Raw genomic sequence first — 21,036 nt, forward strand, 5'->3', positions numbered from 1 at the left:
CTACACGGGGTCCAACTAATCGATCACCAATGATACCAGCCCACATGTTGAGGGAGAACCGTACCTGGTGATGAGATGAAACAGTTGCACGTGGGTTTTCATACGCCCATACATGCTGATTGTGGAAATTTGTTATGCCATCTCGTGTGAACTGTGCTTCATCTGTAAATAATACTAAGGCAGGAAAGTTCGGATTTACACCACACTGCTGCAAGAACCACTGACAGAACCTAACTCGTGCAGGGTAATCTGCTGGTGACAGGGCCTGTACACGTTGCAAATGATAAGGATACAATTGATACTCTTTCAACAGTCTCCAGACAGTCGTATGAGGAACATTGACTTGCAACGCTACCCTTCGTGTGCTGATAGAAGGAGTCATGTTCATCTCCTCCTGTTCTTCTGGAGTTGTAGATCTTGGTCGTCCCCTTCCCAAACCAGGAGAGTTAAATTTTCCATACTCGCACAGACGGTAATGTCTTCGGATCTGGACATTGTCGCTGTGGGTACCTCTCCTGCTACAAACGACGAGCCAGCGCACATTGCCGTCCGCCTTACCGTACATGAAGTGTATCTCTGCCAGCTCTTGATTTGAATACATGTCGCACAGTCTAACGCCTACACAACACTGAATGTAACCTTCGCCTCGGAATGAACTGTCAGAGTGCCCTCTTAATGTCTCCTTTGACGGCAACGACCTGCGGAAAGAAAAACGTTCCGGTGAATTTCAATGTTGTGAAGGCCATAACTCGGAAATAAAGCATTTCCGGACACATGTTGTAATGAACTATTTTGATTGTCTACATGTGGGAAATACATACCTGAAATTATGCCCCGTATTTTTGAAACACCCTGTATAATATTCTTATTGAATTTGGTATTTCCAAGAAACTAGTTCGATTAATTAAAATGTATCTTAGGCCTAGTGAAACTTACAGCAGAGTCCGTATAGGCCAGTTTCTATCTGATGCTTTTCCAATTCACTGTGGACTAAAGCTGGGAGATGCACTATCACCTTTACTTTTTAACTTCGCTCTAGAATATGTCATTAGGAAAATTGAGGATAATAGACAGGGTTTGGAGTTGAATGGGTTACATCAGCTTCTTGTCTATGCGGATGACGTGAATATGCTAGGAGAAAATCCACAAACGATTAGGGAAAACGCGGAAATTCTAGTTGAACCAAGTAAAGCGATAGGGTTAGAAGTAAATCCCGAAAAGACTAAGTATATGATTATGTCTCGTGACGAGAATATTGTACGAAATGGAACTATAAAAATTGGAGATTTATCTTTCGAATAGGTGGAAAAATTCAAATATCTTGGAGCAACAGTAACAAATATAAATGACACTCGGGAGGGAATTAAACGCAGAATAAATATGGGAAATGCGTGTTATTATTCGGTTGAGAAGCTTTTGTCATCTAGTCTTCTGTCAAAATATGTGAAAGTTAGAATTCATAAAACAGTTATATTACCGGTTCTGTATGGTTGTGAAACTTGGACTCTCACTTGAGAGAGGAACAGAGATTAAGGATGTTTGAGAATAAGGTTCTTAGGAAAATATTTGGGGCTAAGAGGGATGAAGTTACAAGAGAATGGAGAAAGTTACACAACGCAGAGCTGCACGCATTGTATTCTTCACCTGACATAATTAGGAACATAAAATCCAGACGTTTGAAATGGGCAGGACATGTAGCACGTATGGGCGAATCCAGAAATGCATATAGAGTGTTAGTTGGGAGGCCGGAGGGGAAAAGACTTTTGGGGAGGCCGAGACGTAGATGGGAAGATAATATTAAAATGGATTTGAGGGAGGTGGGATATGATAGTAGGGACTGGATTAATCTTGCTCAGGATAGGGACCAATGGCGGGCTTATGTGAGGGCGGCAATGAACCTCCGGGTTCCTTAAAAGCCAGTAAGTAAGTAAGATTGAGTTTATTAGACCGTGGATCCGAAGAATACATTCCAAACCCGGACACTTCGGGGGCGCTAGAAGATCTGGTAACCCTTGCATGACGAACAAAGAGATATGACTTACGTTATTCGTAACATCAATTATTGTCAATTCCCTGTATTTACTGCAATCATTTTTACTCCTTCTTGTATATTGCAGACAGATAATCTTTATATTCTCCAATTAAAGAATTAAATGCCGGTTCCTGTTTGTGAATCCTATTGAATCATATTGAACTCCTTACTAGATTATTACAAGTTGTAATTTACAGCAAGCACAAATTAATTACGAAATCGATTTCTCAAGAGTAACTTGCTCGTGATGTCATATGAGTTTGCGGTTATCCCACGAATCTTGTTTTCTTAGCGGCAGTTAGCAAGTGGCGCGGGACGGGAGGGGTTATTGCCATGCAGATGCCCGTCCGTCCCTAGCAGTCAGTGTTCCAAGTGGTGCGGCCGGTATCGGTCGAGGTAGAGGAAGGAGACGTTGACGAACCTGATGGCGGAAACGCATCAATTGTAACTCTAGAACTACAAGTGGATGTTGTGTTATTTGTTTTTCATTGATAAACGATCAAACTGTGTTGGGTGGACACTACCGCTCTCGTGGTCTGTGCATCAGGTAAATTCATGTTTACATTACCTTGACTAGCATTTATAAAAAACGACTTTCTTGTCTGTGTTTTCTATGACCCCAGGCAATACGTGACAGTACGTGGAGAAGTGAAAGGTGCTTACACGAATCTAGAGCACAATTAAATCCCTAAATAATCTCCAGAATTTCAACATTTTTTATTGGGCATATTGTACGGAAGTTACTATGTTGTTTACAATTTAAACATTTCGCTGTACAGGAGTAACAGTGTTGTTTACAGATTCATAATTTCGTTGTACAGGAGTAACAGTGTTGTTTACAATTTCAACATTTCGTTGTACAGGAGTAATAGTGTAGTTAACAATTTAAACATTTCGTTGTACAGGAGTAACAGTGTTGTTTACAATTTCAACATTTCGTTGTACAGGAGTAATAGTGTAGTTAACAATTTAAACATTTCGTTGTACAGGAGTAACAGTGTTGTTTACAATTTCATCATTTCGTTTTTTTTGTTGGTTATTTAACGACGCTGTATCAACTACTAGGTTATTTAGCGTCGATGAGATTGGTGATAGCGAGACGGTATTTAGCGAGATGAGGCCGAGGATTCGCCAGAGATTACCTGGCATTCATCTTACAGTTGGGAAAAACCTCGGAAAAACCCAACCAGGTAATCAGCCCAAGCGGGGATCAAACCCGCGCCGCAACGCAACTTCAGACCGGCAGACAAGTGCCTTAACCGGCTGAGCCACGCCGGTGGCTCATCATTTCGTTTTACAGGGGTAACAGTGTTGTTTACAGTTTCATCACTTCGTTGTACAGGAGTAACAGTGTTGTTTACAATTTCAACATTTCGTTGTACAGGAGTAACAGTGTTTACAGTTTCATCATTTCGTTGTCAGGAGTAACAGTGTTGTTTACAATTTCAACATTTCGTTGTACAGGAGTAACAGTGTTGTTTACAATTTCAACATTTCGTTGTCAGGAGTAACAGTGTTGTTTACAATTTCAACATTTCGTTGTACAGGAGTAACAGTGTTTACAGTTTCATCATTTCGTTGTCAGGAGTAACAGTGTTGTTTACAATTTCAACATTTCGTTGTACAGGAGTAACAGTGTTTACAGTTTCATCATTTCGTTGTCAGGAGTAAGTGTTGTTTACAATTTCAACATTTCGTTGTACAGGAGTAACAGTGTTTACAGTTTCATCATTTCGTTGTCAGGAGTAACAGTGTTGTTTACAATTTCAACATTTCGTTGTACAGGAGTAACAGTGTTTACAGTTTCATCATTTCGTTGTCAGGAGTAAGTGTTGTTTACAATTTCAACATTTCGTTGTACAGGAGTAACAGTGTTTACAGTTTCATCATTTCGTTGTCAGGAGTAACAGTGTTGTTTACAATTTCAACATTTCGTTGTACAGGAGTAACAGTGTTTACAGTTTCATCATTTCGTTGTCAGGAGTAACAGTGTTGTTTACAATTTCAACATTTCGTTGTACAGGAGTAACAGTGTTGTTTACAATTTCAACATTTCGTTGTCAGGAGTAACAGTGTTGTTTACAATTTCAACATTTCGTTGTACAGGAGTAACAGTGTTTACAGTTTCATCATTTCGTTGTCAGGAGTAACAGTGTTGTTTACAATTTCAACATTTCGTTGTACAGGAGTAACAGTGTTTACAGTTTCATCATTTCGTTGTCAGGAGTAACAGTGTTGTTTACAATTTCAACATTTCGTTGTACAGGAGTAACAGTGTTGTTTACAGTTTCATCACTTCGTTGTGTCCACACCTGTGGAGTAACGGTCAGCTCGTCTGGCCGCGAAACCAGGTGGGCCGGGTTCGAATCCCGGTCGGGGCAAGTTACCTGGTTGAGGTTTTTTCCGGGGTTTTCCCTCAACCCAATACGAGCAAATGCTGGGTAACTTTCGGTGCTGGACCCCGGATTCATTTCACCGGCATTATCACCATTTCACTCAGACGCTAAATAACCTGAGATGCTGATACAGCGTCGTAAAACAACCCAATAAAATAAAAAAATAAAAATCACTTCGTTGTACAGGAGTAACAGTGTTGTTTACAATTTCAACATTTCATTGTACGGGAGTAACAGTGTTTACAGTTTCATCATTTCGTTGTCAGGAGTAACAGTGTTGTTTACAGTTTTATCATTTCGTTGTACAGGAGTAACAGTGTTGTTTACAATTTCAACATTTCATTGTACGGGAGTAACAGTGTTTACAGTTTCATCATTTCGTTGTCAGGAGTAACAGTGTTGTTTACAGTTTTATCATTTCGTTGTACAGGAGTAACAGTGTTGTTTACAATTTCAACATTTCATTGTACAGGAGTGACAGTGCTGTTTATAGTTTCATCATTTTGTTGTACAGGAGTAACAGTGTTGTTTACAATTTCAACATTTCGTTGTACAGGAGTAACAGTGTTGTTTACAGTTTCATCATTTCGTTGTACAGGAGTAACAGTGTTGTTTACAGTTTCATTTGGTTGTACAGGAGTAACAGTGTTGTTTACAGTTTCATCACTTCGTTGTAGGTATACCGTACAGGAGTTAGTGTTGTTTACAATTTCATCATTTCGTTTTTTTGTTGGTTATTTAACGACGCTGTATAAACTACTAGATTATTTAGCGTCGATGAGATTGGTGATAGCGAGACGGTATTTAGCGAGATGAGGCCGAGGATTCGCCATAGATTACCTAGCATTCACCTTACGGTTGGGAAAAACCTCGGAAAAAACCCAACCAGGTAATTAGCCCAAGCGGGGATCAAACCCGCGACTGAACGCAACTTCAGACCGGCAGACAAGCGCCTTAACCGACGGTGGCTCATCATTTCGTTTTACAGGAGTAACAGTGTTTTTTTTTAGTCGGTTTTTTAACGACGCTGTATCAACTACTAGGTTATTTAGCGTCGATGAGATTGGTGATAGCGAGATGATATTTGGCGAGATGAGGCCGAGGATTCGCCATAGATTACCTTGCATTCACATTACGGTTGGGGAAAACCTCGGAAAAAACCCAACCAGGTAATCAGCCCAAGCGGGATCGAACCCGCGCCCGAACGCAACTTCAGACCGGCAGGCAAGTGCCTTAACCGACTGAGCCACGCCGGTGGCTACCGTAACAGTGTTGTTTACAGTTTCATCATTTCGTTGTACAGGAGTAATAGTGTAATAAATATGAGAAATGCCTGTTATTATTCGGTTGAGAAACTTTTGTCATATAGTCTGCTGTCAAAAAGCTGAAAGTTAGAATTTATAAAACAGTTATATTATCGGTTGTTCTGTATGGTTGTGAAACTTGGACTCTCACTTTGAGAGAAGAACAGAGATTAACGGTGTTTGAGAATATGGTTCTTAGGAAAATATTTGGAGCTAAGAGGGATGAAGTTACAGGAGAATGGAGGAAGTTACACAACACAGAACTTCACGCATTGTATTCTTCACCTGACATAATTAGGAACATGTAGCACGTATGGGCGAATCCAGAAATGCATATAGAGTGTTAGTTGGGAGACCGGAGGGAAAAAGACCTTTGGGAGGCCGATACGTAGATGGGAGGATAATATTAAAATGGATTTGAGGGATGTGGGATATGATGATATGAAACTGGATTCAGCTTTCACAGGATAGGGACCGACGGCGGGCTTATGTGAGGGAGGTAATGAACCTGCGGGTTCCTTAAAAACCATTTGTAAGTAAGGAGTAATAGTGTAGTTAATTGAAACATTTCGTTGTAGGTAGACCGTACAGGAGTTAGTGGTGTTTGCAATTTCATCATTTCGTTTTGCAGGAGTTTTCGTTGTACAGGAGTTGCAGTGTAGTTAACAGTTTAAACATACCGTACAGAAGGTACAGTGTTGTTTACAATTTCATAATTTCGTTTTACAGGAGTGACAGTGTTTACAATTTCATTATTTCATTGTACAGGAGTTACAATGTAGTTAACAGTTTAAACATTTAGTTGTAGGTATACTATACAGGAATTACAGTATTGTTTACAACATCATTTAATTGTACAGGAGTTACAGTGTAGTTCAGTGATGTCAAGCTCGGTCACTGGTGGCAGCTGCCATAGGTTTGCCACGAGTTTGGATCCAGGGCCTCTCGTGGCCCGAGCTGCTAGCACAGTGCTTTGGCAGGCGAAGACATAAGAACTTAGGGCGATATTCATAGACATTCTTAGCGCAGGCTTGCAGTGGATGATCAGCGAACTAACGTTTTTCTTATTCATGAACCAGTGTTAGTGATATGATATGATATGATATGATATGATATGATATGATATATGATATGATATGATATGATATGATATGATATGATATGATATGATATGATATGATATGATATGATATGATATGATATGATTATGACATGATATGATATGATTATGACATGATATATGTGATATGATATGATATGATATGATATGATATGATATGATATGATATGATATGAATCCTGTACAAGTAATCACTCGATAGCGGGGGCTAGTTTAGCACGCTCGTAGCGCTGGCTAGCGAAATGTCTATGGATATCACCCTAAGGGTCCAAGAAAAGGCTGTGTCTAAATCCATAGACATAATCCGCTCTGAATCCCCTACTTTGCGTAGATTTTTTAGTATACGTACAATGGAAGAATGTGTTCTTACGTGAGGTTGTAGCAAATCATATACTGTACAATGCTTAGAATGCAAACAGTACTTCTTTATAAGAAAATACCATATAAAACGACATTACGAGCTGAAACACCAAGCGGACTATGAAAGATTTGATGGAAAAGAACGAGTTGTTCTAGTAAAATGTCTAAAAGTGGATAAATGTGATGTAAGTAGTTCGCCGACACTATGAGATATTACAGTTATTTGTCTAACAAGTTAAATGTTATTTACCGTAAATGCACAGTTTTAAAGTTCATGAGATGTGCTGATAGTACATTTAGGCTTACTTACTGTTGTATAATCCTAAGAGGAAACCAAAAATATGTTTCATAGAATCATAGTTAAGGGGAGGCAGAGGTGAAATTTTCGAACAAAACTGAAGAAAAAATGAAAATTTGGTTTTTTCCATTTTTATTATCTTTATTTTGATATTCCGATGTTAGTTTTTGATTTTGTGCCCTTAAAAGTATGAAATTAAAACCAAGATAACTGTATTACTATATTATTCCCATAATAAACTATCAGGGAAAGGATTTATATGTAAATACATATTTACTTATAAAGCTAATATAATTTATATTTTGCATTATCTTTATGTTTCACAATGTGTAGGGTTGAAAAATCCTACTTTTATTTTCCATATTTTTCCATATTTTAGAGTTTAGTACATATTTTCGTTAATTTCCATATATTTTCCATATTTCATATAAAACAGTCCATATTATATTAGGTTTAACAATAAAACAAAACAAAATTCCATTAACTTTTAAAAATACATTTCAACAATAGAGATTTAAACACATGTTCAGTAATCCCTTTAACATCAGAGTTATTTGAAAATTAGCAGTCCTATCAACAATGGGAAAGTAAGTTACAAAACTGTATTAATTTAATTTAAAATTTTTAACAGACTTCAGTTGTGCAGCTCAACAGTTAAATGCCAGTCAGAGTACACATAGGTTCAGTTTTGTAAATCATACTATAAAGACGGTAAATATGCCAAAAGTACGTCATTCAGTCAATTTAAAATCAAAACTAACAAGTTACATTTCAGAATTTAAAGAAGATGGTTTATCAACTGACAATAAAATATTATTTTGTAATTTGTGTCAGTGTGCAGTATCATCTACACAAAAGTTCCTGGTGCAACAACACATTACAACTAGTAAACATCAGGCCAACAAACAACTAAATTCCAAGCAGAGACAATTGTTTTTAACACAACCAACAACATCGAATGTAAGATCTGAGTTTAACATCGACCTGTGCCGTTCTCTCATCTCTGCTGATATTCCTCTCTACAAACTAAAGAATAAGGTCTTCAGGGAATTCCTTGAAAAATATACTCAACATACAATCCCGGATGAGTCAACACTTAGGAAGACGTATGCTCCATCCATCTACGATGAGACAATACAGAAGATAAGAGATGAAATTAAAGATAGTTCAATTTGGGTTTCCATTGATGAGACTCCCGACAAAGAAGGTAGACTTGTTGGTAATGTAGTTATCGGTTTGTTAAGTGAACAATATTCTGAACGAATTCTTTTACATTGTGATGTTCTAGAAAAGTGCAATAACAAAACTATAGTTAAACTGTTCAACGAAGCTATGGGTATCCTGTGGCCAAAGGGTATTATGTACGATAATGTGTTATTCTTTATTAGCGATGCTGCCCCTTATATGGTCAAAGCTGGACAAGCATTATCTGTTGTATATCCTAAATTGACTCATTTTACTTGTGTGGCGCATACATTTCATCATGTGGCAGAAGTGGTCAGAGACAATTTCCCTAAAGTAGATTTGTTGATTTCATCAGTGAAAAAAGTATTTCTCAAAGCTCCCAGTAGAGTTAACGTGTTGAAAGAAATGTACCCTGAAATTCCATTGCCACCAAAGCCAATTTTAACTAGATGGGGTACATGGCTAGAAGCAGTTGAATATTATGCCGAACATATAGACTCTATTAACAATGTTCTCCTTGCATTGGACTCTGAAGATGCAGTCTCAATTGATACTGCGAAAACAGTTACCTGTGACATAAGTGTGAAGAATGACTTAGCTCACATTCAGCATACATTTTCATGCATCATAAAAACGCTCAAAAGTCTCCAAAATAGGCACCTTTCACTATCTGAAAGTTTTGAAATTATAAATAGTACTGTGGAACAACTGAATCGTGGTAGAGGTAAAGTTGCAGATGCAGTAAGAGCTAAGGTGGACACTGTACTTTCAAAAAACCCTGGATATGAAGAACTACAAAAGGTTGTTGCTGTGATGAGTGGTGAATCAACAGTGAAGATTAACTTGGACTTATCCCCAGCAGACATTGTGAAATTGAATTATGTACCAGTTACTTCTTGTGACGTCGAACGCTCTTTTAGTCAGTATAAATCTATCCTCAGAGACAATAGAAGAAGATTCACTTTTCAGCACTTGAAAGAAATGTTTGTAACCTATTGTTATGGTAACAGACAATAAAAATTGTGTTTTGTTGAAACTACATTGGAAGATAAGGTACGTCCATTATATTTTTTGTTTAGTTTGATTAAAATGTACCAATATTTAACGTACATAGTCATTTTTTTATAATTTTAAGTCCATATTTAATTCCATATTTTGGTAAAAATCCATATTTAATTCCATATTTTGGTAAAAATAACTACATATATATTTACATATTTCATATATTTTTAGTCCATATAAATCCGTTCCCTGCTTATCATTATTTATATACCTTCTCTGAACATATAAATAAAAAGAAATATTGAAAATTTATTACAATATGGTGCATGAAGCATTTTATATCAAACGATATAAAGTTTTATAAAATTATTAATATTTACAGAACTATTGTACTTAGAAAGTTGAAACTTGGTATGTCCATTACTAATAACATACTTAGTATCCATGATCAATTTCAAACAAATCGGATAAATTTTGTGGATTTTTAAATATTCACCTCTGCCTCCCCTTAATATGTAAAAAAAAAAAGTCTTACCGAAACCTGCATGTCGATGACCCAAGGAAATATAAAACTGATCATTAAATTTATACTCGAGTTGAAGGAAATGTTCACAAATTTAAAAAGAGTAATATAAATACGCATTAATTATTCCGTAATGTACATATTTTTTATTATAATTGCTTATGTATTCTATTAATGCTTATTAGACATTTCCCGCTATGTACCGTATTTTCCGTGGCATAAGATTCACTGTTTTCTTTGAAAATAGGTCTGAAAACCATTCTGCATCTTATGCGTTGATACTAACTTTGTGAAAGGGTGAAAGTTTCATGGGATTCTGTGAAAACTGAGATAATAACCTGTTGATGCGATTGTGGCAGCAAATGATCTAAGAAGTGGATGTTTAGAAGAGTCAATATTTTTAAATACATCTAAACCAACACACTCCTTTTGGTTACTTTTCACAAAGGTGTCATTTTGCAGATCAGCAACCTCAAATTGAACGAAGTTACGCAACAATAGATAATTTGAAAGAAAAAAATTGAGATATTTGCACAAATCTGTTGTTGGCTGGATTATTTAACTCTGAGAAAATAAAGAATGCGACATCTGCATTTTGCTGCTATTTATGAGCAAAATTCGTTTATTGCATAAAATTTATTTATTTATTTATTTATTTATTTATTTATTTATTTATTTATTTATTTATTTATTTATTTATTTATTTATTTTGCAATATTAAACCAACTGCTGATCTGTTGTTGAAAATCGGTTAGCCCTTTTCTAGTATTATTTGATCTATTTTTGTAGTAGTATGAATGTTACAATAATTCATGCATAAAATGTTTAATGAAAACCGGATTATTTCAATGGTCAGTATCTCGAAAACAGATTTTTGGCGGTTGCTCTCTTATTACGCAACTCTTTCCAATTGTAAGTTTGGTCGTACCTTCAGAATGGGTGTGTTAAAAGGATTTGCAAATAGAGAGAAATAATTTCCCATTTGTTTAAAATCACAAAACCTTCTATCTCTAAATTCTGAAAGTAATGTTTCCAGGATGTCGCAGTATTCCTCTATTTTTGAATCAGAAACATTTGAAAGTGACTCCAGACAAGAAAAATGATGAAACTAATTATTAGGGCTATGAAAAGGGAGCAGTTAAAGCTAGTGATGGTACCGAGTATAGCTGCGGAGGGTGGAATGTGGTGAATTTCCCCTACAACTTGACGTAAGCAACGGTACAGACTATATGCTGCTTACGTCAAGTTGTAGGGGAAATTCACCCCATTCTATCCTCCGCAGCTATAGTGAGGGTCACATAAGGACAGTTCCTAAACAGCAAATATTACCGTCTTGACAGTGTTGCCAAGTGTTACCAGCTATCACACAATCCTATGTACTAAATGACTTATTTACTTATCGTACTTTATGTTGTAAGGTTATTCTAAATAATTCAATAATTTGTAACATATTTTCGTAGGCAAACTATACGAGAAAGGGATCAACATGTCAATTATTTTGTCTGGCAATACGAAATTCATTGGTTTGACTAAACAATTGACTCACGAGACCTAACCTAAAAATGTATTTTGTTTGACCACATGAAATTATTAATACTAACTCCGAAAACTTACCTGACTATAATATTGAATTATAGTCCACATCTGTGGAGTAACGGTTAGCGCGTCTGGCCGCGAAACCAGGTGGCCCGGGTTCGATTCCCGGTCGGGGCAAGTTACCTGGTTGAGGTTTTTCCGGGGTTTTCCCTCAACCCAATATGAGCAAATGCTGGGTAACTTTCGTTGCTGGACCCCGGACTCATTTCACCGGCATTATCACCTTCATCTCATTCAGACGCTAAATAACCGAAGATGTTGATAAAGCGTCGTAATATAACCTACTTAAAAAAATAAAAATAAAAAAATATTGAATGATAACCACAACGCAACACATAAAATAACTATTATGTATTAATATTAATACTGATATTTATTAATTATTAGTATGTTCAAATTTCACTAGCTTCCAGTAACCGGCTCAGAAATCTAGTAAAATTTTAATTTCATGGAACTCCAATACTGACAAATATTGTCGACATTTGTCTCAGCTGCCAACATACCAGTTACAAAATCACTACCATTTGTAATATTCGTCAGTGTCGAAATTTGAAATGAAGTTTGCAAAAGAAAATTCAATCTGCAAACTAGAAAATCACCGCAATCCACTAGCATATGTAGTAATGGGGGAAATATGGTTAGGTTTCACCCTTAGGGTATGAAGTAAGCTGACCCGGACTATACAGGGTGGACTATTTAAGTTGATATTGTATAATATCTCCAAAACTAAGCGTTGTAGAAATAAATGTCTTGAATAAAAGTTGCTTGATATTATGGGGGAAAGAAAATGCCATTTGTCGTGTTTTATTTGGAGGACTCCAAACTTTCATGCTTATGCTTACGTGATTTGCAAACAGAACACAATCGTAGAGCGCTGAAGTATACGACAGAATATGAGGAAATGGCGTCGTTGTTATGTTTCCATGGTTATCAAGTATGTTACTCTGTGTACCTACCTTTCATCAATGTTTAATTGTCTACACCAGTGAAAGAACCATGTACTACAAAATGGTTTTACAAAATCTGTTTATTTTGTGATGAGGAATAAGAAAACAAAATAAAAAAATATTGGTTCCCATTTAAAAAAGACGTACCTTGACCCTCAAATGACCATCCAAACGTTCTCCAAATAAAACACGACAAATGATATTTACTTTCCCCCATAATATCAAGCAACTTTTATTCAAGACATTTCTTTCTACAACGCTTAGTTTTGGAGATATTGGACAGTATCAACTTAAATGATCCACAAACTGTTACAAAACAACGGACACAATGTCTCATTGCCTCCTCGCCTACTGTGATGCTGGACTGTTTCGAATGGGTCCAACCATTCATTGCGCTCTTCTTACACAGCCATTCATAATTTTTGTTGTTATTTACGTTGGTGTAAGAACAATCGCAAAGTGCGTCATACAAAAGTTGTTTAGTTTTTTATGAGGAATGAGAAAATAACATTAAAAAATGTAGGTTCCTATTTAAAAAAATTAAATTAACCCTAAAATAACCATCACAACGTCCTCCAAATAAAACACGACAAATGACATTTACTTTCCCCCATAATATCGAGCAACTTTTATTCAAGATATTTCTTTCTACAACGCTTAGATTTGGAATATTGTACAGTATCAACTTAAATGGTCCACCCCGTATACTCGGTACCATCACTAGCTTTAACTGCACCCTTTTCATAGCCCTACTAATTATCTTTTAATTGCACTTCTCAAACTTTTATCATCATGGAAAAAGATTTCATCGCGTCATACATGTCAACTATGTTTTGATACGTCCTTGAAGCCGGCAGTTTAGTTTGTGCAGCTGTTCAGAAATATCTGTTATGAACGCCAAATCACTATTCAGATAGTACTGGATAACAGAAAGAGCCACTGCTGATGGTACAGACAATGCTAGAGGAAGAGGTTCAGCGCGGAGAGGGGTGTTGTCAGTTAGGACTTACATTAAAGTTCAAGCGCTGTTTCATGAAACACAATTTTGCTATGCCTGATTTAGATGTTCACAGTAGGCCTACATCAGTTAGACGTACAGTTGTCGCTATCAAATAATACAGGGACATCATTTTATTTTTACTTCAATTTTTATTGTACCTGAGTTTTTGAATGTAGCCTACTTCACTCCCACCCCTTCTACTAATGAAGTTCAACCGTCCTCCACACAGATCCAAGACCGCATATACAGTCATAGTAGCCTTACGGTCATAGTAAACAATACGTTCCAAAAATGTGTTCGCGTTTTCCAGTGACGAAAGAGCTTTCAATATTGCATCATTTTCCATTTGCCTACGTCGCATCCCGGTTTCCTCCACCTGCTTCTATTTGCCTCTCTGTAAATGCTTGTGGCTGGGCTGTCTTAGCTCTTTTCTGAGAATATTAATTTCTGTTAGGAATTGGACGTCTACGTAATATTATTCCCATACAACTGTTTAAAATAACTAAAATAAAAGGGTCTCGTTAAGTAATTAACTGTCACGTGATTTTCCCCCTTTCTACGACCCTACGACATAACCACTTGGACGGACAGTGGATAGTATGTCTGAGTAATTTTATCTTTTCGAATCGGGCAGAAGTGAAGATTGAATTTACAGTGCGTAAGGTACTCTTTTATAGAGTAGGTACAGAATTATTTCAACTAGAGTTACTAGTACGAAGAACGAAACTGGTAATTGGGATTAGGTACAATAGTCTATAGTGCGATAATATGCACAAAAGAACTGAAGCTTTTATCGAAATGAACGGCCACCATTTTCAAAAATGTGTTTAAATATCCATATTATGATTATTTTTCAATTTGATTTCATTCTCTATATTGTACGCTAATGTGCTATATACAGAATAATATAGACTGCATAATGAATACGTCCGAATGGACAGCTCAGTTCGTGAGTAAAGAGACTCATTGTTAATACAGTACTGTATTTTGATTAAAGAAAAACCTAATGAAAATTATCAAACTCAAAATCGTGATATTTCCTAGTTTACGTAAATGGATGAACTACTTTTCTTCTCTCCTATACGTAGTAAAGTGATTTGTTTGTATATTACGCCAGTATTATCGAACTCCAGTCGTGGAAGGGGGTAGCAAACGGCGTTGATCCAGAGGTATAGGCAAGTTAATATTAAAAATGTTAGTAAAAATAAAATGATGTCCCTGTACAAACATCACTCTTATGTTCTCGGACAAAATGTTGAGTTCTAGCATCAAACACCTTATGTTACTACGTTAAAGACAGTAACTTCGTTAATGTACCTGTAAAAGAAATTAATTTATAACTCCAGAGGTTTTTATTTTACAAGCTGTTAAATGTTATGTGCGCTTCCTTGTCTTCGTAGAGCTCATGTAAGAAACATGACGTATCTCTTTCTGAAAATCCTGAGCTGCATAAAAGAAATCGGTCAAAGCCAGGGCCGCGGCACGCCTTTTCTTTTTCTCGGCACGCGTTCTATCGTCTTCCGCGCATCGTGAGGCACCTGGTATGACCTTGAGACTCGAGAACAATCACCTTAATAAATAATGTATCGTGTCTGGTCTACAACAGCAAGCTGAGTAAGATATTGTTCAATGAGGAATACGTGTTAATCTCTCTTCGATACAAGTTAAGAAAACTGAATGGCTCTTTCTATAGAAGAAAAGTGTTCATAGGCCTATACGATCCCTACCAGAGTGCTGCATTGGAGTTAAATCGCTCGCTTGAACTCAGTCGAGTGTCGGACCCTCGAGTGAGATAGGATCGGTCGTGATACGCTCGTAATAAATAGAAGCACAGCACAAAGTCATCTAACCGACATGTCTTGTCTTGTATGGAAGGCGACAGATAAGATACACATATGTTTTGCTCACACGGTAAAAATAAGGCATTATTTTCTGCGTTTATGACAAACGTTTAATGGAACAGTCAATGGAACGTACCAAAACAGTAACATGAAGTTATAAATAAAATAGTATGAAAAACTTCGATATACAGTTATTATTGCTAATTAATATTTATTCAATATTTTATTTACCGCATGTATAATATGATAGGTCCCTACATAGTGTTCCGCCTATATACTGCGACAATGTAGAAACGTTTTACAAAATATTATTGATATACCAGTAGATTAATAATAATATTAGTACAGAGATAACGTCACAGAAAATATAATAAAACGAATAATCATGCTGCTCAACTGTTACAAACGCAAAGATTGATACACTAATTATTATAGATTATTATTATTATTATTATTATTATTATTATTATTATTATTATTATTATTATTATTATTATTATTATTATTATTATCATCAATAAAAAACTTGATACGGTTCTTGCATTATCGTGATTGTGTTCTCCGTTTATAATAATTACATTTATATTCAATAACATCTATCAGATGTGGCAAAAACAAAATCACTCCTGTGTGGCGGGGGGGGGGAATTTAAAGCAAGTTTTGTGGTTGTACTATGGAGGGGTTAGTTAAACACTGCAAAGTTTTGAAATGCTAAACATCTATGATGTTACTACACAGTTCATCACTGTAACAAGAACGAATGTCTAACACTCGGCTTATACCGTTCGAGGATTTATCGCTCGTGACAATTTTACCCATCATGCATGTGCGCTACCTATCGGATTATGCTATGAACTACTTGGCGCTCAAGCGAAAACGTCCGATGCAGACCTTTGATCCCTACGTACCGAGAGAAGTTTCTCAAGCGATTTAAGCAACAATTTACTGGTGTTGATGTTTCAGTTCGTTCAACTATTCATAATTTAGTAGAGACAATTCGGGAAACTGAAAGTTACAGCCTATAGACGAGAGACCCAACCATATCCTTAGAGTGCTTATCAAGGTAACTTTGGACGAGGTTACATTTCGAATAGAAAAATTATCCTAAAATATCTTAAGCGGATTTCTCATCAAACACAAATTCCCTAGGGTTCAGTTCAGAAAGCAGCAACTTTATTGAAAGTCAAACCCAATAAATTTACAATGACTCTTTATCAACTGCTGTGGTTACCTAGCGTCTGAATGAATTGAAGGTTATAATGCCAGCGAAATGAGTCCAGGGTCCTTATTTTGACTCTTATCGTGGTGCTTCTCGTGGGTCATTTCGTCATTCTTATCGTGTTTCTCGTCTTTGTCTTTATCCTTGTCGTGGTCCTTATAATAGTCGTTGCTGTCTTTGCCGTAGTCCTTGTCTTTCTCATAGTCCTTATCGTAGCCCTGATCCTTGTGATTCTTATTATGGCCCATATCGTGGTTCTTATCGCGATCCTTGTCGTGATTCTTATTATGGCTCATGTCGTGGTCCTTATCGTGATCCTTATCATGGTCCATGTCGTGGTCCTTATCGTAATCCTTGTCGTGATTCTTATCATGGTCCATGTCGTGGTCCTTATCGTAATCCTTGTCATGATCCTTATCATGGTCCATGTCGTGGTCCTTATCGTAATCCTTGTCGTGATTCTTATCATGCCCCATGTCGTGGTCCTTATCGTGATCATTATCATGGTCCATGTCGTGGTCCTTATCGTAATCCTTGTCGTGATTCTTATCATGGCCCATGTCGTGGTCCTTATCATGGTCCATGTCGTGGTCCTTATCGTAATCCTTGTCGTGATTCTTATCATGGCCTATGTCGTGGTCCTTATCGTGATCCTTATCATGGTCCATGTCGTGGTCCTTATTGTGATCCCTTGTCGTGATCCATGCAGTGATTCTAATCGTGATCTTTGTCGTTGTCCTTATCTTTGTCCTTTTCGTTGTCCGTGTTATTTTTTGTCACGGTTCTTATAGTGGCCCTTGTTACATTTCGTAGGGTTCTACAGTTTCATTTCAGCAAGTGACTTTTTGTCACACCGTAATTACCTTCTATACTTTCATAAAAGACAAAAAATATAGTGCACGTAATCAGATATCTATACCAGAAATAGATAAATGATAACATTTTGCACTGGCGTTCAAAGATACCTGACTTCTACTAATCGATAGTGATCGATAATTTATTCGTGTAAGTATGGCTTAATTAGTTATTACTTCTATGTATAGATGACGAAGATAACAGTCAGTGTTGCCAGTAGTACACAAATATACCCGCATCATAGAATTCAAAATTTTATCCCCACTCTAATGATTGTAAAAAGTACTAAGGTTAGCGGGAAACCGCCGATACTGACAGTTATGAGAATAATTTATACTTAATCTACATCATCATTTTCCCCAACATTTTCTACCCGTCTCAATAATAGTGTCACCTATTGAGAATTAGGAAAACTATTTTAAAGTTTGTCAATTTCTTACACAGGGACATCACTTTATTTTTACTAACATTTTTAACATTAACCTGGCTATACTTGGAAACACTGTTATCCTCCTTCCATTACAGGAGTTTGGAGTTGCTAGTGCAATATGTAAACAAATCATTTTACTAGCTATAGGAGGAGAGAAAAGTAGTGTATCCATTTATGTTACAGGGAAATATAGTATTACGGTTTTCAATTTTGTCATTACTTTACCGTATTTTATCAAAAAAACAGTACGATAGTAACAATTTTTTTCACAAACTCAAGTCTTCAGGTGGTTATATACATTATGTAATGTCTACTTTAATCAGCATATTACTAACCTAATTTATTCCTGAGAATTTTGTGAGCACTTCCGTAAGAAACCCCAATTTCTACAGCTAACTTCTTGACCGACTTATTACGACCTCGTTGCATCCTTTCTCTAGCATCTTCTACAGCATCTTCTGTCACCTTTGTTGGCCATCTAACACTTTTCTTCCTTTCTGTACACTCTGTTGCTCTAAATTTATCTACCAGATTAATGACATTTCTACGAAAATATTCCGTAATGATATAATCAGGAAATTGTTAAAAAAAAAAAAAAAAAAAAAAAAAAAACTGTTGTTCACATTCGGTTATATTGTAATTCCAGTTTCCATCATCGTCCTTTATACCTACAAACAGTAAAACTAAACTCTTGTTTAAATAATGCTGTTAAGTACCGCACCATATTATAGGGTAGGCCTACCGTACTTTCGGTAACTCTAATCTTCACTTGTGCTCAGTCCACACAGATAAATTCAGTTATGCTACACACCATACTTGTGTGAAAATAAACTTCAATAATATAAGCTTTTTCTTCTATAGAAAATGCAACATATTTCTGAAACACACTGTACTCTGTACTGTTTATTTCACTGCTAGCAACAGCGGCCATAAGTTTGTGTGACTGACGTTAGCAAGGACATTAGTGAAAGGGGTGAGAGTCAAGTACATTTAGAAACGCAGGTACAATAAAAATTGAAGTAAAAATAAAATGATGTCCCTGTATGTTTGGTTCTGACTTATCACGTGGTTATAAAGTTCTCTTACTTAATTACTTATAGATTTTAGAGAACCCGGAGGGAAGTTCATAGCCACTCTCACAGAAGCCCGCCATTGGTCCCTGTCCTGAGCAAGATTAATCCATTCTCGACCATCATATTCCACCTCCCTCAAATCCATTTTAATATTATCCTCCTGTCTATGTCTCGGCCTTCCAAAGGTCTTTTTCCCTCCGGCATCCCGACTAACACACTTTATGCATACAAAGTTCGCTCACATGATCAGAAAATTGTAGGTCAGATATCTTTGAACGCGAGTATGTCTTGGAGTAGAGTGAAAATAAGCATCCACGGTCGGACTTCTTCCTGCATTGCTACGTCGATATCAATGTTATGTTTTATTTAACGACGCTCGCAACTGCAGAGGTTATATCAGTGTCGCCGAATGTGCCGGAATTTTGTCCCGCAGGAGTTCTTTTACATGCCAGTAAATCTACTGACATGAGCCTGTCACATTTAAGCACGCTTAAATTCCATCGACCTGGCATAGAAGGCCAGCGCTATACCAACTTGCCAACCAGGTCGACAAGTCGATATCGTATGCACCGAGCTATAGAACTTAGATTTCCTACCATCAAGAATCGTCTCATTATTTTTTGGTGGACTGTACATTAAAATCGTATTTTTTTGTTTTCAGAAGTTTCCCTCAGTCTCTCAACAGAAAGTTTAAGTGATCTTGGTCATTATATTGCGTAGACGTAACAAAAATATACATTTCCACAATTATTTTCACTTGATCTGTTACAGTTCTGCTTTTGTTTGTGTTACGTGAATGTTAGAGCTCAGTTATATTGAAGTTAGCTTTCTCATTGAGTAAATCATCCACTAGTGACGAAAAACATTTCTGACGCAGACAGGAGGAAAAATAATTGTTTTGTGTATATATATATTTTTCTAAATAGACTTGTGTGAAGAAGAGGAATTATGACGGACTTCAGAAGTGTCGGGATTTAACTTCTGAGGCATGGAAGCTGGAATGGGCAGGTTTTCCAATGTTTTTGCCACTTTGAAAAATCACGAATATATAATATATATATATATATTTATGTCATAGATTATTTTTAAAAGTACATAATACGCAGATCCGTTTCTTTTAATTTTACAATCGCGATGAAAGCAGACTGCCAGAAAAGTTACTATGCTCTAAGAAGGGACGAAATTTCATTCGATTATATGGTTGAAGTTACTAATTAATATTAACTTATTACTACTACTACTACTGCTACTGCTACTGCTACTGCTACTACTACCACTACCAGTACCACTACCACTACCACTACTATTATCATCAGTAGGGAGCGGATGTTGATGAAAAGTCATCACCTTATTTTTCACATTAGAACGATGCCTATTAATATAAAAATCCTTTCTATGTTAATATCAACGTAAAAAAGTAATTTCTTATATTGCATTTTCTGCATTTTTGACGTTTTTGAACTAATAGGTATTTTTTATTTTTTTTTTCGGCATACTTTGTAGAACTTTAAGATCATTTGGAATGCATTTTACTTTCTTCTTTACCGATAGGTGTGTTAAATCATTTTCTAAGCAAATAGGTCAGTAGTAATTACGTACTGAATATGTAGATAACAGTGAAGTTTGAGTTTTATAGTTTGGAACAGACTCTAAAGTCCATCCCTCATTCCAATGAAGGCTTCATTTCACACAACGGAAGTAATATAAAATGCTTAACAGCAGCTTAGTTTGAGTGAGGACTTTGACTGCTACTGTTCTTTTGTCGGTACGAGGGTGTATTTAGAATTTATGTTGGAAGGAGGGAAACTTTCACCATGTCCTGGACAGGACGTTGTGTCCTCAACATGGTTCGGAA

At 36.5% G+C, this 21,036-nt stretch overlaps 1 protein-coding gene across 5 annotated transcripts in view; it reads left to right on the forward strand.

Annotated features, from left to right (window-relative positions):
- The first annotated feature begins 2,354 nt into the window (after positions 1-2,354).
- The window catches only part of Sur (Sulfonylurea receptor), a 177,600-nt gene continuing 158,918 nt past the window's right edge, over positions 2,355-21,036 (forward strand). For 4 of the 5 annotated variants that reach the window (XM_069834961.1, XM_069834953.1, XM_069834968.1 and 1 more), the window contains exon 1: positions 2,355-2,579. The gene's annotated coding sequence lies outside the window, so the exon portion shown is untranslated. The remainder of the gene's footprint in view (positions 2,580-21,036) is intronic. The other variant, XM_069834978.1, reaches the window with a different exon arrangement.

Source organism: Periplaneta americana, chromosome 1 (genome assembly GCF_040183065.1).
Source record: "Periplaneta americana isolate PAMFEO1 chromosome 1, P.americana_PAMFEO1_priV1, whole genome shotgun sequence".
NCBI classification, from domain to species: Eukaryota; Metazoa; Arthropoda; class Insecta; order Blattodea; family Blattidae; genus Periplaneta; species Periplaneta americana.